The sequence below is a fragment of the Vigna unguiculata genome, chromosome 4, assembly GCF_004118075.2.
Source record: "Vigna unguiculata cultivar IT97K-499-35 chromosome 4, ASM411807v1, whole genome shotgun sequence".
In the NCBI taxonomy this organism is placed as follows: Eukaryota; Viridiplantae; Streptophyta; class Magnoliopsida; order Fabales; family Fabaceae; genus Vigna; species Vigna unguiculata.
Window position 1 is genome coordinate 24,478,844 of NC_040282.1, and position 17,536 is coordinate 24,496,379.

Here is a 17,536-nt window from a genome sequence, read left to right on the forward strand (position 1 = left end):
TTTATGGATAGAAACCAAAAAGGTATGAATTTAGAATGAATTGAACAATACATTCTATAATTTAAAATATGATAGACAACCTAGTGATAGTGTTATTCAATTGCAACCCCTTACTGTATCTTATCTTCACCATTTCAGTTATCACATATTAACAGATAAAAGAACAACTTGATTTGAAATTACATTACAAAGTGCACATGATTTTCTCATCTAATTCAACCATTGCATAATCTATCGAGACATTCTAGTCTACATAACAATCAAAGGGTGTCCAACATAATAAGGTTTAACCACTCTCAAAGGAGTGTTCTTTGAACCTAATATCGTCTCTCTCGTTCTTAAAGGAAGAATGACACTGTGTCTCAATTTCACCCTGGGAAGACAAACAAGGAAAAGTCCAAGATAGAAATCAAGTTCTATAGAATGAACCCTCTACCCAAAATTGAATTCTGAAATTAGGATGGATCCAAATTCATAGAAATTATGTTGAAAAATAATCAAAATTGTATTAGAATTTGGAGATTCACAAAATTGAAAGTGAAAAATAGATTAAAAAAAGGATACAAAAGATAATGTAATCAGAAGAAAGAAGGTTGCATGCAATTGAGAGACTTAATAGCTCCTTTAACATTGTATCAATTGTTTGAATGAAAGAAGGTTGCATGCAACCGAACATAGGAAATTAGTGAGATCTCACTGTACTTATACATACAAGATGTATTAGAATTCGTAGTAGGGGATCAAGAACTAAACATTACTATTATTTAGTGATAACACTTATATGTATGTATGTGGTTACTATGTTATGCAATGAATAACAACCATTACTCATGTTCATATCATAACTAATTGAAAACAAGTAATAAATTAGTTTATTTAAAGTACTTTACAAGTTTATATTTTTTTATATATAGTAATTGAAATTATTATTTTTTTGTCTAGAGATTCGACAATCCCACATGCACCAGAATTCAATAATGTATATAGGAAATCAAATGTCAATTATATAGTGAACATGTACAATAATTTGATATGGTCTACTTTATAATCATTATATGTAAAATATACTTCGTATATTATTTAAAGTTCTTTCCCTACTACAAAATTTATATATATTTATTTTGGTTTCGAGCTAGTGTATTTTCTGTTTTTGTCTAGGTTCATTATTAGGCAAAAACCAAAACAAAAAAATATATTAAAAAAATGATAATATGCTTCATTATAACAAAAATCGAGGCATATAACATGTTTCGATTATTACTATAACAGAAACATAAATGGTCACAAAAGTTTCAGTTTTCAAAGAACTGGTACCTATTATCTTGCTGTCTAATTTTAAATATTTTTGAATTATTTTGGACAATGATCAATCATATATTTTTCCTTTTTAAGAACCAAAACATATAATCACGAATAGATTTCGGTTATCCCACAAGACCAATGCCTATTCCTTTATTTTTTTATTTTAAATACTTTTGAATTATTTTGAACTTCGAATGTTTGAAGAAACAAAGTCTTTAATTGAAATATAGGCTTCGGTTATCTTCTATAACCGATGCTATTCCTTTGTTTTCTAATTTTAAATATTTTTAAATTATTTTAGACTTCAATCTATATAACAATCGGAATATAAACTCTCATTTTTTTTTACTACCTCTGGGTATACTTTGATTTTCCAATCGTAATATACGGTCAATGAAAACAGAAGGGACTTACACACGGTTGCTCCAGACACGCGTTCTTCATGTCCCAGCTAAGGTTCCGGGCGTTTTATCTTTGTGGTTACATTGTATAGCTTCACAACATCAAAAGGGGAAGTGTTTTTCTATTTGGTTGAGTGGCGACTCACAAAAATGCTTCGCATTTCCTGAGTTCAAAACTCCCAAAATCATTGTTCTACAACAAATAATCATTAATACTTGATTTCTTTATTAGGTTTGAGCTTTGCAATATTAATGGCTTATGATGATTCGTATCACTGGGCTAAATGGTAGAAAAAGACGTAGTATACTAGCACACGCATGTGGAGAGGATGAACATTTTTATCCTACAATATTATCCAATAATTGAGTCTTCGTACAATGATGTCTTGTACCCGTCATAGTACAACATTATCTTTGTGCTGGCTTTTTTCCATCCTCAGCCTTTTTCATCCTTCCTCAAAACAATAGAAAATAATTAAGATAAACTTTTAAAGGTTCAGATATTATATTAATGAGTCGTCACAAAGTCTATTATTTATTTTGTTTAGTTTTATGTTTACTTGATGTGGGATATCTATCACGTCCCTAATGTCAAGGACATGACTATAAGAGTAAAATATATGTGATATAATAGCTTCAATCAACATCACTATAAGAGGCTACCAATCTATAACATGTTTTTTTTTTTCCACTACTTAAAGCCAAATGTGTTTTCTTTACGTTTTTTATTAATTTTTGTTTTAATGGTGAATAGACTTTATTTTCTTTTTCACTTTCTAAGTTTATGTAAGAATTTAAGGATATTGATAAAGATTAAAAAATACAATTAAAAGTACATAAATTTTCCCCTTATCTCAGTCGTGTCCAATAAGTTTCAAGTGTCCACAAATAATATTTTAAACAAAAGATCTTTTAATTGGATTCAATTTTATATAAATCCTCAGTATGTAGCATAACTCTGCTTCTCCTTGTTACAACTAAAATGACTTCAACGGTATCATAGCTCATATGATGGTTAAATTATTGGTATATAAAATTAGATGATAAATGGTTTTTTCGGTTTTCTTAATCTTAATTCATTACCAAAAGTACTACATTTATTTGCAGATTTTTTTTAATCTCGTGTATAACTGACATAAAAAAAATCTTTTCCTTTATTATAAAATTGTCATTGTGTTAATTTTTCGTACCAATTTTAATGATAAATGGCATAAATTTTTTTATTATTGTTGGTGTATGGCTGGTACGTCTTGGCCCGATAAGGAACAAATGACTGGGATCACCCTGGTCCGAGTATGGGGCGCCCTCGCGCTTTGGCCCAGTTGCTAGAGTACTTTTCCAACACAACACAGAGGGTCCAATAAGTGTGATGGCCGGGTATATCCTGACCCTTTGGCCGTGTATATCCCGACCCAATGGAGTGACAAATGAAAAATGGGATTATGGCACAAGAAGTGCAGAGGAGCAACGCGCAATCTCAGTCAAAAAGGAAAGAGTTGATATTTGGAGGAGTGCAGACAAACAAATCCCAGCTAGGAAGCAAAGAGTTGATATTTGGAGAAGTACAAACGAGCAAATCCCAAAAAAGAAAGAGCTGATCTTTGACAAAGCGGCAACATGCAATCTTAGTCAAAAAAGAAAGAATCGATGCGTATAAACTTAGTCAGAAAGAAAAGAGTGGATCCTCAAATACAAACGGTCCGCAAATAAGAATAGTAGGTTTGTCAAGAGACTAGTATAAATTAAGAGCTAGTGAGCACGTAAAGGTATGATTTTCTCACTTAACCACATACACCTCATATTGAATCACTATTTAACTTCAGCGTCGGAGTGCTTGTAGGTACCCCCACCCACAGAGTGCATTCGGTAGGGAGATCCAGGAGGAGTCCAGAGAGGAGCAAAAGGAGGTTCGACACAGAGGGTTCTTGAGATTGTCTGGTTCTGTACTAAAATAGTATCGATCAGGTACAATTGGCGCCCACCGTGGGGCCAGGCTTTTCTCAAGAAAGATGCACTACAATAAAAACACTTATTACCGATGGTCAAAATTCGTCGATAATGCCATAAATATGTTGGTAATGATGTTTTACCGACAGACTTTCGATGGCAAAAAATCTGTCTATAAATACATCGTCGGTAATACTTTACCGATAGATTCCCAAAGTCCACCGATAATTTCTGACAGACATATTCGTCGACCAAACCGTCGGCCATTTCTAACGAATCAATCCGTCGGTAATTATCGACGGATCCATCCATCAGTAATTGCAGTGGATGAACGAATGGTTTTTCCGACGGATATCGCCGTTGGTAATCCGTCGGTGAGTGCTTAAATTTTGTTTGGGTTTATTTGTTAGTTTAACATTCCACAGTACTTGCATATAGAAATTTCCAACATAGACAGTCTAGCATTCCAACATTCCAGCATTCCATTATATCAAATATTGTATCATTATCAAACTCCATCACATGACACATTGGGCAGTGGCAGTGGGTAGTGGGTCAGGGTAGTGAGTGGTGGGCAGTGATAGAGAAAGAAAACATAGTGGGAAATGAAAATGGAAAGGGGAAACCAATTCCAATATCTAATTTCATCGACGACCTTACCGACGGCCTACATCCGTCAGCTAGTCCGTTGGTCAACTAATTAAATAATATCATCATTGACATTACCGATGGATAAATTCCCTCGGTAAAACCAACAGTGACGTCCGTCGGTAAACAAAAACAATAATCTCATCTATCACATTACCAACAGATGTCTCATCGGTAAACTTAACATCTACATTCTCGGTAATTCCGTTGTTAATGAACAATTATTGACGGATAAATATCCGTTGGAGAATACCCGTTGGTAATTATCAATTTTCTTGTAGTGATGGTGTCGATAAGAGCAGCAGCCGATTAAAGTACAATGGAAGCGAAGATGCATCGAGAAATGAATCGTCAGTTGGAGGAATTGAGACGCAAGAATGAGGAAGAGTTAAATGCCCTAAGAGAGGAGAACTAGCGGATGCGAAGGCAAATTGAGCAAAATTCCCAACAAAGGGAAGAATCTCATAGTAATGAAGAAGGAGAGGACGACACAAGGTGAGCCGAGTCCCGGGTACAAACCACCACCAACCAAACAGGCGCGAGACCTAGAACAGCTAGACGCCACCCCTTCGGGGATAGGATCATGGAGGTGGAACTTCTTGCACGTTGGAAGGGGTTGACTATGAGCCAATACGATGGCACTACTGACCGGAGGAGCACGTCGGCGTTTTCACCACCCAAGCAGGGTTTTATACTTCACATGATTACCACCCAACTCTATCGATTGTTTCGATACATTGGTCACTCGTTTTGGCATTCAGTTTGCCACCAGTAAACCACACCATCTCACTTCTCTAGCATTGAGTAATATATGATAGGAAAAAGGAAAGTCTCTACGGGAATTTATGGAGCGATTTGGGAAGATATCCTTGAATATCACTAATTTGAATCCTGAAGTCGCCATGCACTACCTTATAACAGCATTGAAGCCTGGCCCTTTCGTTGACAGTCATGCAAGAAACCTGTGAGCAATCTAGACGAGCTTCGGACCAGAGCAACTAAATTCATGCAGATGGAGGAACTGACAGACTTCCCTAGTACGACTCAACCAGACGCTCAAGAAAAGATGCACCATGATAGGGAAAGGATGTTAGCGCCTCGACTTGGCAACAGGTTCAAGGACTCTAGGCAGCCGAAATACATCAAATACACACCCCTCATGTCTAACAGAGCCAAAATTCTAGAGGAAGCCCTGAACGCTGACTTAATAATAGCCCCCTGAAGGGTTCCGACTCCCACAAATGCAGACACCACTAAACATTATCGGTATCATCGAAATTATGGGCACACAATGGAATATTGCTTTACCTTGAAAGACAAAATTGAGGAACTTATACAGGGAGGACATTGAGAAGATTTGTGAAGCGAGAATGAAGGGGATTCTCTTCCAGGGGAGAGCGAGAGAGGTGTTACGAGGAGCAACTACAAATAGCATCAAGATAATGGGAGAGGAAGGAGAAGGCACCCGAAGATGGATCGAACCCAAGAAAGATGATGAGCGGGATACGAGAGAAAAACTGCTAAGAGGGGTAATCAATTATATTTCAGGAGGCTTTGCAGGAGGTGGAGCCACTATGTTCGCAATAAAGAAGTATGTACGAGCAATCCAAAGCGTCAATGTCATATCCGTATGTCCCAAGCGGCACATGCCATCCATCACGTTTTGAGACGATGATTTTTAAGCAATTGAGCATGATGACCCAATGGAGATATCAGTAGAAATTGAGGACTTTGCGACAAGAAAAACCTTGGTAGACCCGGGCAATTTGGTGGACATCCTATACTGGGGCACATTCAGAAAACTAAGAATTCCAGAAGAACAAATGCAACAGTACTAAGAGCCAATCGTGGGCTTTTTAGGGGAGCGAGTGAATACGAAAGGCTACATTGACTTCTTCACCAAGTTTGGGCTAGGGGGCATGATGCGAACGGTAAAGATTTGATACCTTATTGTTGACGCTTACACCTCTTATAATATTTTGCTAGGGAGACCCTCATTGAATACGCTTGGTACGGTGGTATCCATATATCACCTGGCCATGAAGTTTTTGTCAACTTCAGGGGACATAATCATTGTGCATGTAAACCAGCCGACTGTGCACAGATGCTATGCAGACAGCTTGAGAGAAAGACCTAGGTCGCCTCCTCGACGAATAGTGAATAATGTCGAGAAAGTCCTAGGAGAAGAAGGAGTAGACTTGGATCCTCGAGTAAGCGATGAGGTAAGAGTGGAACCAATCGAGACCATAGAAAATTTCCATTTCGGTGACGAGCATTGATACACCCATGTTAGCAAGACACTCGTGAACACTCCCAAGATGCATGAAGTATTGCAAAAGAACACTGATTTGTTTGCCTGGAGCGCGACGGACATGCCAGGCATTGACTCAAGTGTAGTCAGCCACAAACTGTCTATTTTTCGAGAAGCTCGGCCCGTCACTCAGAAAAGAAGAAAGATGGGGGGAGAAAAGAGGAAGGCCACAAAAGTAGAAGTACATAAGCTAATTTCGGCAGGATTCATCAAGGAGGCCACTTATACGACCTCGCTAGCCAATGTAGTGCTGGTGAAAAAGAAAAATGGCAAGTGACGCATGTGTACAGACTACACCAACCTTAACAAAGCATGCCCAAAAGACACGTATCCTCTCCTAGTATTGACAAACTGGTAAACGACGCGGCTGGTCACAAGGTACTCAGTTTTTTGGATGCATACTCTGGGTACAACGAGATTCCAATGTATCCTCCTAATAAAGAGAAAACGACGTTTATAATGGAAGAAGCTAACTTCTATTACTAAGTCATGCCTTTTGGCCTAAAAAATGCTGGGACCACATACCAGCGGCTGATGGATAAGGTGTTTCGTCATCTCATAGAAAGGTGTATAGAGGTCTACATCGACGACATGGTGGTCATGTCAGATTCACTTGAGCAACACATAAAGGATTTGGACAAGCTCTTGACGGTCGTACGGGAGTATGATATGAGACTAAATCTAGAAAAGTGTGTCTTCGGGGTCGCAAGCAGGAAGTTCCTGGGTTTCATGTTAACCCACAGTGGAAAAGAAGCCAATCCTGACAAGTGTCAAGCAATTGTTGACATGCAAAGTCTGGCCAACATCAAGGAGGTACAAAGATTGGTGGGGAGGATGATTGTATTATCATGTTTCATGCCTAAGTTAGCAGAAAGAATTCAGCCAATGCTTAGGCTCATGAAGAAGGCACAAAAGTTCGTATGGAATGAAGTTTGCGAGCAATCTTTTCAGTCGTTGAAGGAATACCTATCTTTTCCCCCAGTATTGCAAAAACGTAGCAGGAGAAAACCCCTTTTGGTATATCTAACCATCTCCATCAATGCTATTAGTGCAGCCATTGTACAAGATCAGAAGGGGATCAGTGACTTGTGTATTTTATTAGCAAGGCCCTACATGATGCAGAATTGCAATACCAAATGGTAGAAATAGTGATCCTGGCACTTGTAATAACACCTAGGCGACTGCGACCGTATTTTCAGGGGTACAAAGCAATAGTCAAATCTGACTATCCGGTACACAAAGTGTTGAAGCGACCCAATCTCGCGAGCCGAATGATGGGGTGGTCCATAGAGTTGCCCGAGTATCATCTTCGATGCGAAGCCCGAGGGCCGATTAAAGCCTAATGCCTCACGGATTTTGTCAACGAATTAATAGGAGACCTTGACGTAAGCAAGGAAGGCTGAATCTTATTGGTGGATGGTTCCTCTAACACGAAAGGCGAGGGTGTTGGTATTGTTTTGTAGTGGCCAAATGACTTGCTACTCGAACAAGCCTTGCCTTTTGACGTCAAACCCTCTAATAACTAGGAAGAATATGAGGCGTTAATGGCAAGACTGACCCTCGCAACGAACATGGGGGCGGATACAGTGACATGCAAAACTGATTCCCAACTAATAGTAGGACACTTGGACAACACCTTTCAAGTAAAGGATCCTCTCCTATTGCAGTATTATCATGTAGTGCAGGGCATGTTGAACAAGTTCAAGACAACGAGTGTAAAGCATGTTAGCAGGTCTCAGAATTCCAAAGCCAATCTACTCTCAAAATTGGCAACTACCAAAATAAAGGGACAAAATCATACAGTGATCCATGCCACACTTGACCATCCCACTGTAACCTTGATGGATTGCAATACTATTGAGGCAATCGCACCAGAAGACGAGGAATGGATGACTCCCATTATGCAGTTTATACAGCATGGCAACAGAAGTGCAGAAGACAACCCTATCATGCGTAAAAAGGCTTCTCTCTTCTTGATTGGGCAAGAATTGTACAGGAGGCTTTTCCAACCCTTTATTAAAATGCGTGACAAACCGTCAAGCTCAGTATATTATGGAGGAATTGCACAAAGGAATTTGTGGCTTACATTCAGGATCTCGAACCATGGTAGCCCGGGTACTACGAGCAGGATATTATTGGCCGACTGTAAAAGAAGACTGCGAAAAGTACGTTAGGAAGTGTGTCCAATGCCAACACCATGGTAACATGATACACCTCAAGTCGGAGGAATTACATGGCATTACATCCCCCTAGCCATTCGCCAAGTGGGGCATGGATATCCTAGGGCCCTTTAGCCTAGGGAAGGGTCAGGTGAAATTTTTGCTGGTGGCCATAGACTACTTCACCAAGTGGATTGAGGCAGAACCACTAGCCCTTATCACGGCCCAATAGGTGCAGAAGTTCGTCTGGAAGAATGTAGTGTGCCGATTTGGCATACCAAACATCATTATAACAGATAATGGTAGACAATTTATCGGCAAGGGACTAGTCGAGTTCTATAATGGACTCCATATCCAACATATTACCAGCTCGGTCTAACATCTGTAAACAAATGGGCAAGTTGAACCGGCAAACAAAATCATATTGCGAGAGCTTAAGAAGAGGCTATGAGATGCCAAAGGCACGTGGGCTGGCGAATTATTAGAGGTCTTGTGGGAATATCGCTGCACCCCGCAGTCTACAATGCACAAGACACCCTACAGCCTAGCCTATGGAGTAGACGCTATGATCCAAGTCGAGATTGGGGAACCCTCTTTGCGAAAGCATCTATTCAATACACACCTTAATGAAGAAAGTATACTGACAAGCCTAGACCTAGTTCAGGAACTTTGAGATCAAGTACGCATTCGAGAGGAGGCATCCAAGTAGAAAGCCCAATGCCGCTACAATACCAAAGTCAAACCCAGATCTTTTCACCAGGGAGATCTAGTGTGGCGCATGGCAAGTGCTGCCCAGAAGCATGAGGGGAAATTTTCACCGAATTGGGAAGGGCCATTCCAAATCAAAGAAGTTGTGGGAAAGGGTGCATATAGATTGGAGCACCTAGTGTGATGATTATATTTATTAAATTTTAAATTTACCATGTTTGGGAAATAGTTTATATTTAATGCGGCATTTATTGTACTTTCGAATTTTATTTATTTAATATCAGTAATATTCCTTAGGGATGTTACAGCAGCAGTGGAGGTAGGTGGCTGAGAGAGAGAACGCACACGCGAGGAAGAAGAAGAAAAAAAGTGATTTGCGATTTTTGAACCCTAATGAACCTTTTGGCCTCGGTTCAATTTTTAACCGAGGCAAAAAACAGTTTTTGGCAGCAGTTCAATTCCACCCGAGGCAAAAAATAATTTTTGGCCTAGGTTCAATTTTTAACCGAGGTAGAAAATAGTTTTTGGCAGCGGTTCAATTTCAATCGAGGCCAAATATCACTACTATAATGGAATTTTTGAAATATTAGCGAACTTTTAGGCTTCAAGTCTTCAAAACCGAGGCATATAAGACATTTTGGCACCGGTTTTCTAATGAACCGAGGCATAAAAGTTGGAAAAAATTGCAAAAGTGCCACCGCGCCATTTTATGCTTCGGTTAAGCGACAACCAAGGCCTATAACGTGAGTTAAAAGGCCAAAACTGCACTAGTGGCAGCAACATGCAATCTCAGTCAAAAAGGAAAGAACCGATGCGTATAAACTTAGTCAAAAAGAAAAGAGTGGATCCTCGAATACAAACGGCCCACAATTAACAATAGTAGGTCCGTCAAGAGACTAGTATAAATTAAGACCTAGTGAACACGTAAAGGTATGCTTTTCTCACTTAACCACAGACACCTCATATTGAATCATTGTTTGACTTAAGCGTCGGAGTGCCTACAAGTACCCCATCCTTGGAGTGCATTCGGCATGGAGATCTAGGAGGAATCCAAAAAGGAGCAAAAGGAGGTTCAATTTAGATCGTCTGGTTTCGTACTATTTTAAAATAGTATCGATCAGGTAAACTTATATTTATAAATATGTCACCACATTATTTATTATGTTAAATAGATTATAACTGACATAGTAAATTTTGTAAAATGTTATTTTTTTCACTAGTGACTATTTTACTTCTAATTTACCAAATTTCAGAAATATTGACTATCTATGCAAACTTAAATAAAGACCATAGTAGCATTTGTCCAACGTACAAATAACAATATTTTTTACGTTTTTTTTAATTTCAATCAATGTAATTATTGTTTTTCTTTTTCAAACAAAAGTTCAACATAAAATATCTTGATTTTCTACGTCTCCCACATTCACATCAATCTTTTATGTGATCGATGTAATTTGAACTTTAAAATCGGCGAAGAAAATCTCTTTAATACATGTAAGAAAGAAAAATATCAACATATATTTTAAACTAGCACTAGTGCAGGGAAGGGAAATGACAGCGGTTATTTACAGCTTTTGGCTTCGAGTTCGCAACCGCTGCATATACGACCGAGGTAAAAAGCTAGTATTTTATGCCTCAGTTACAACCCGAGGCATATTTAATCTTTATTGCCTTGGTTCTCGCACAACCGAGGCCTAATGAGCATAAGAAATTAAAAAAAAAAACACGCAGCGGCACCGAAAGAACCTCCTGGAGGTGCGTGCAGTGGCGGTGCAGGTAGACTAAACAGAATCGCAGTGGAAGTTGGTGATGGTTGCTCGAAGAACACGCAGCGGCTCCGGTGGCAGTGCACAGCCCCTCCATGGTGCAGCGACGGTGGTGGTTGGTCGAAGAAGAAGAAGAAGTCGCGGCGATGCGGTGCAGGCGATGAAACGATGGCCTGGAGCGTCGGAGGTGTGCGGGATGGTGGGAGCTGTGCGTTAGAGGTGTGCGGGACGGTGGGAGCTGTGCGGGACGGTGGCGCAAAGCTGCGCTGGTCGTCGGAAAAGGGCGGTGCGGTGCGGTGCAGGCGACGAAATGCTGGCCTAGAGTGTCGGAGGTGTGCGGGATGGTGGGAGCTATGCGTCGGAGGTGTGCTGGACGGTGGGAGCTGTGCGGGATGGTGGCGCTAGTCGTTGGAGAAGATGAAGGCTGGCTGGAGATGGTGAAGCTCGCAGAGAAACTGAGGCATATTGTACCCTTACTGCCTTGGTTATTTGAAACTGAGGCATATTGTACCCTTACTGCCTCGGTTGGGCGCTTGACCGAGGCCTATTGTCTCGCTACTGCCTCGGTTATTAGAGAACCGAGGCATATTGCTTCAGTAAAAAAAAATTCAAATTATGGGTCAACGCGTGAGTCAAATTTTTTTTTAGCCATATGCCTCGGTTAGTATGATAACCGAGGCATAAAAGATGAATTTAATTAAGAAACTGCCACCGCGTGCTTATATGCAGCAGGTCCGCAGGAACCGAAACATATACTGCGATGTAAATGCTCCAAAATGCACTAGTGTAGTATGTTTCAAAGTACATAATAAGATTAATTAAAAAAATCAATAAAAAATATTTACAGTCCGAATTCAAAATATGAAATGTAGATAAAACCAAAGTCATTTTTTTCACCCTCAAAGATATTTTTCAAATTCTCTCTAGGCCTACATAAAAGCTTGGGTAGTGACTGTGCCATCTCCTCTGCTTATCCTATAAATTAATGGAGTTTGGGTTCTTGAATAATCAAAGCAAAACTCATCCTATCTTCCTTAGTATACTCGAAAACCAACCAAGCATATTCACATCAAATTAATAGAAGAAATATATTCATAAGAACAGTTATTTACTTTTTGCCAAAATTAACACATTTTCTTACGCTGGAGTTTTCATAACCACGTGCAGGAAGATGATAGCGACATGAACCAAGTTCCAGTACTAAAAGAATATGTGAGGGAGATGATTGTGTCTCCTGTTGGTAACAATATCTTCTTTAAATTAAACATCATCAACTCAGTCCAACGTTTGGGTGTTTCTTATCATTTTGAACATGAAATTGATGAAGCATTGCATCAAATTGATGAGATTTCAACGAGAACAATAGAATAAGTTACAATGATGATCTTCATTATCCCGCTTTACTCTTCCGGTTTCTTAGACAACAAGGTTATCCTATTTCATCGGGTATGACTTTGCAACTATTACTACACCAATCTAATATTGTCGTTCGATCTTCTATTCCTCATTTGTACCATACTGTGACCTTGTTTCTGTCCAGAACAACCATATAGCTAGAAATGACAAAAATGTTTTTGCTCGCATGTATCTGTGGATAAAAATATTTGCACTGGATAGTGAGTACTCGTGAGTAGTGGATAGCTGGTATTTTAATATCCGTTTATAAACGGATCGGATGTGAGAATCATACTACTGATACCCGTGAATATCCGTTACCCGCACGTAGGTAATGGATAACAATTATTAAAATACTCGTCTATAAATGGATCGGATGCGAGTACCATACTACTCACATCCACGGGTATCTGTTATCCACAAAAATATAAATTTAAATTTAAATTTAAATTTAAAATTTAATTTATATATTATTAAAATTTAATTTAATTAAAATAAATTTTAATTTATATTTTATTAAGTTAAATTTTATTAAAATTAAAAATTAATTTATATTATATTTTATATTTTATATAATTTTATTTAGATTTTATTTTAAAAATTTATAAAATACATATTTTTTATATATTTGCATGTAAAAGAGTATTACAGGTTTCCACATGTATTTTTTACACGGGTACCTGATGAATATTTTTTTTTGCGGCTTGGGTAGTGAGTAGGCACTATCCGTGCCCGACCTAACTCATTGTCATCCTTACATATAGGTAGTCAAGTTTAGAGGAAAAATAAGTCCAAAGCAATTTGTAAGTTTTTATTTAATTTAAATGTAGAAATTTGTAGTGCAAAAAAGTTTAACAAAAATTACTTCATCAAAATTAAGTTGATTTGAAACATACACATATATCTTGAAATTTAATACGTTATTTACTTGCGAAACAGATGTATTTTTCCAATTCAAGGACAAAGTAGGAAAGTTTAAGGAAAGCATTGTGAATGATGTGCAAGGAATGTTGAGCTTGTATGAAGCATTCCAATTAAGATTCCATGGAGAAGAAATATTGGAAGAGACATATAAAAAAGAAGTCAGCAATGTGACCAAAGTAATATTTTCCTTCAAAAGTTACATTTTATTATTAAATGAAAAGTTAATAAATAAATAAATAAATCCAAGTGCAAGACTTTGAGAAATTAATTGGGATTTTTTTTGTTCAGGTGGTGGGTTAAAGATTTGAATGTCTCGACAAACTTTCCATTTGTACGACATAGGATCGTGGAAATTTGCTTTTGGATTATTGGAGTCTATTATGAGCCGCAATACTGCCTTGCATGAAGGATATTGAAAAAAGTAACTGCCATGTTATCCATAATTGATGATGTGTATGATGCCTATGGCACCATTGATGAGAGCTAGAGATTTTCACCAATGCAATAGAAAGGTCAAAAAACAGCTTTTATACTATATAGTATCTTCTCAATTGTATTCTTCAATTTAATATCTTTTTATTCTTATTCTTTTTTAAATAAAAATTAAAGTAAACTTTCTAATGAGTACAGGTGGGATATCTCCTCATTGGTTGATCTCCTAGAATATATGAAATTATGTTATAAGGCACTTTTGGATATTTTTGAAGAAACAAAGCAGGAGTTGAAACAGCAAGGAAAAGAATACTTCGTCAAGTATTCTAAAAATGAAGTATGGATAAGTGTTTTTATTTTGTTAAATTGTTCCTTTTAAAAATTTATATACAAAATTAGTTTTGCACATTAGTTAGATATTTGGACATAATAATTTTGCATTTGAAAGATCTTAAGTACTTTTTTATTATCTATTTAATATATTACAAGAAAATTTATCATTACCAACTAATTTTAGTAATCAAAAGTTGTTATTCAATATAATGACCAATTAAGATACAAATTTACAAAATAAATAATTATTGAGTACTAAAATAGTCAATATAAATGAAAAATTATAATTAGTCTCCAAATTAGTTTCTAAAATTTAGTTACCAAAAAAAATTAGTCACTAAACATTAGTTCTAAGGTTTTTGCTACCAAGGGAGTTGATTTCTAAATTAATTTCTAATTAATTAGTAATAAATTTAGTGACCAATTATAATTTTTTATTTTATGAATTGGTATCTAAATTGATCTTACTAACTAATAACTTTTAGTCAATAAATTGACCATTAATAAAATAATTTTTGTAGTGATAACGAGTATTTCATTCTGTAAAATTAAAAGGTTTTTAAGAATATGTTTCTCTTTTATTATCAACGTTACCGATCAAAATGGTGCATTATCTCTGTATATAAAGATTCTTAAGCTCGTAGTATATCATGTTACTTAATTTAACCTTTCATGAAAATAATAGAGTGAACTTTTTGTCACTGTATAAATTGGGTAACCAATATTTTGATCCTTAGCTAATAATGTAGCAAAAGATTATTGTAAACAACATAAACTTCTTATCATATATTTTTACCTTTAATTATAGATAAAAAGACTAGCCCAAGCATACCTTAGTGAATCAAGATGGTTTCATTCCAACCACACACCAAGAGTAGAAGAGTATGTGAAAGTTGCAACTGTGACAAACACTTATGCTTTGTTGACAAGTGTATCTTTCTTGGGCATGGAAGACACAACAGAGGAGGTCCTCATATGGCCAACAAGTCACCCAAAAATTATTGAAGCTGCTTCAGTTATTTGTAGGCTCATGGATGACATTGTTGGAACTGAGGTATATCTAAACACCCATTGCCATTTCTATTCGGCGCATTATATGGATTCACCGAAAAAACGAGTACATAAGGTTAAACATTTTTATGGGAATCTTGCAAAATGCCTATTTAAACGATGAGTGGATTATGTTTTTAGTCCTTGAACATTGACATAAAGTTGGAATTCGTTTATATAATTTTTTTTTATATATTTTGGTTCTCAAACTTTGATAATGAATGGATATAGTCTTTTTAACCCAATTATGTTAAACTTTTTTTAGGTGTCAAACATGTTTCATGATAATATTTGAGTTGTTTCCACCGTTCGATATGTTCTCGCTTCAATGTTAACTGAAAAACGCATTTAACACGTAAATATAATTTAACTTAATTGGATTAAAAATATTATGTTCTTTCATTTTTAAAGTTTAAGAATAAAAATTTGTCAAAATTTTGAATAGGGATAAATTTCAATTTTACGTTAAAGTTGAATGACTAAACATATTTAATCTTTAAAAAGAAAAGAGTATTAAATTGTTATTACTCATATACTCAATGCTACTAGGTTAAATATGTAGCTCAACACATTTTTTTTAAAACATGGATGGAAAACCGTTAATTTACCATATAGGTTCACTGATCCCTCTGATCTCGATAAGTAGGAGAACAACATTAAATAATATTGTTTTCTTAAATATGCTTTGGTCTTATATTAATTATCAAATTTTGTTCACTCAGAAGAAAAAAAAATTTTTGGTTCTAATAATTTATTTTATTTTTGGTCTTCAAAAAAACTTTCATATAGCATTTTAAATAATGAAACATAATGTTTTAGATAATAATATTGGGAAAAATAAATTATTAGGAATCGAAAAGTGAAGAAAAGTTTATTAGTGTTAAGAAGTGAATTTTAAGCCAAACTCGACTCTACAAAATCTGAGGTTTGGACTCACTTGTATACTCTAAATTAACTTTATATCTAATCAATGGAAGACTTCCAACAAACCCCCTCATGCCAGAATATAGAACTTGATATTAATGAGTGGTTTGATTGTTGCCCGATAGTATGTGTAACTATATACCCAACAAACCTTGTAACTATAAACTAAAAAATGATTTTAGGAGTCATGAGGAAGTGAAAAACAGGTAAGAAGCTTAGAAATACTTCAAAAGATTAAGTTAAAGTCTATGAAAATATTATTAAAAGCCAAGTTAGCGTATACTATGACTAGATAATGAAATTATAGCAACATTTTCCACATTAGCAAAGCCAACCAAAAAGATGTAAAAAAAACTATGTACCCAACTCAGATACTACATTAATAAACTAAAATCAATTCAGAAACAAAATTAAACAGAAGAATTACCCAAACTATTTTTACATTTTTCTCAGTTCCCAATGAAATGCCCACTCAATGTCTTGTGGAAGTTGCAGGCATGCCCCAAAACCAAATCCTTAGACATTTCCATTCAGAATACAAGAGAACAAAACAACATATAACATTTATAATTTTAATCCTTATACACTATTGCATTACCTATCACTGTGATTGCAGATAGAATGTTAAAGATGACTATATAAAATCAAGAAAGCAAATCCAAAGTATCAAACTGAAAAGAAATTTGCAAAGTTTATTAAGAGCAAAAATAGAAGTCATCACAAAAGTATAAAAATGAAAACCAAAACTTTGTTTCAAATTTCAATTGCTATGAATATGGTGAAATAGGTCACGTAAAAGTGGACTGTCCAAATGCTAAAAAGGTAAAGAGAAGAAAAGAAAAAAATATTTTAAGAAAAAGAAATTGGAGGATAACGATTCAAGTTCTTCTTCAAGCTCATCCAGCTCTAGTGAATCTGATAAGGAAGCAAAGATGTGTTTGATTGTTGAGTGTGACTCCTCCAATAGTGAGGTAAGCTCTAATTGTATTGAAAATGATTATGATGCTATATATGATGCATTTCAACAGTTTCTCTTTAAATCTAGTAAATTAAATGTTACTCACAAGAAATTAAAATATGATTTTAAGGAGTTACAAACTAAGTTTGAAAAGTCTCTTGAGGAAGAAAAAGTCTTGAAAAAAAAATTCAATTTTAGAAAATAAAGAGACTGAAATTATTGAATGTGCATCTTGCAAAATTTATATGTTTGATTTAAATATTTTTGAAAAACAACTT

General features: G+C 36.1%; 1 pseudogene; it reads left to right on the forward strand.

The window, feature by feature from the left end:
- The first annotated feature begins 11,583 nt into the window (after positions 1–11,583).
- LOC114180625 lies at positions 11,584–16,928 on the forward strand (annotated as a pseudogene).
- Positions 16,929–17,536: the final 608 nt, after the last annotated feature.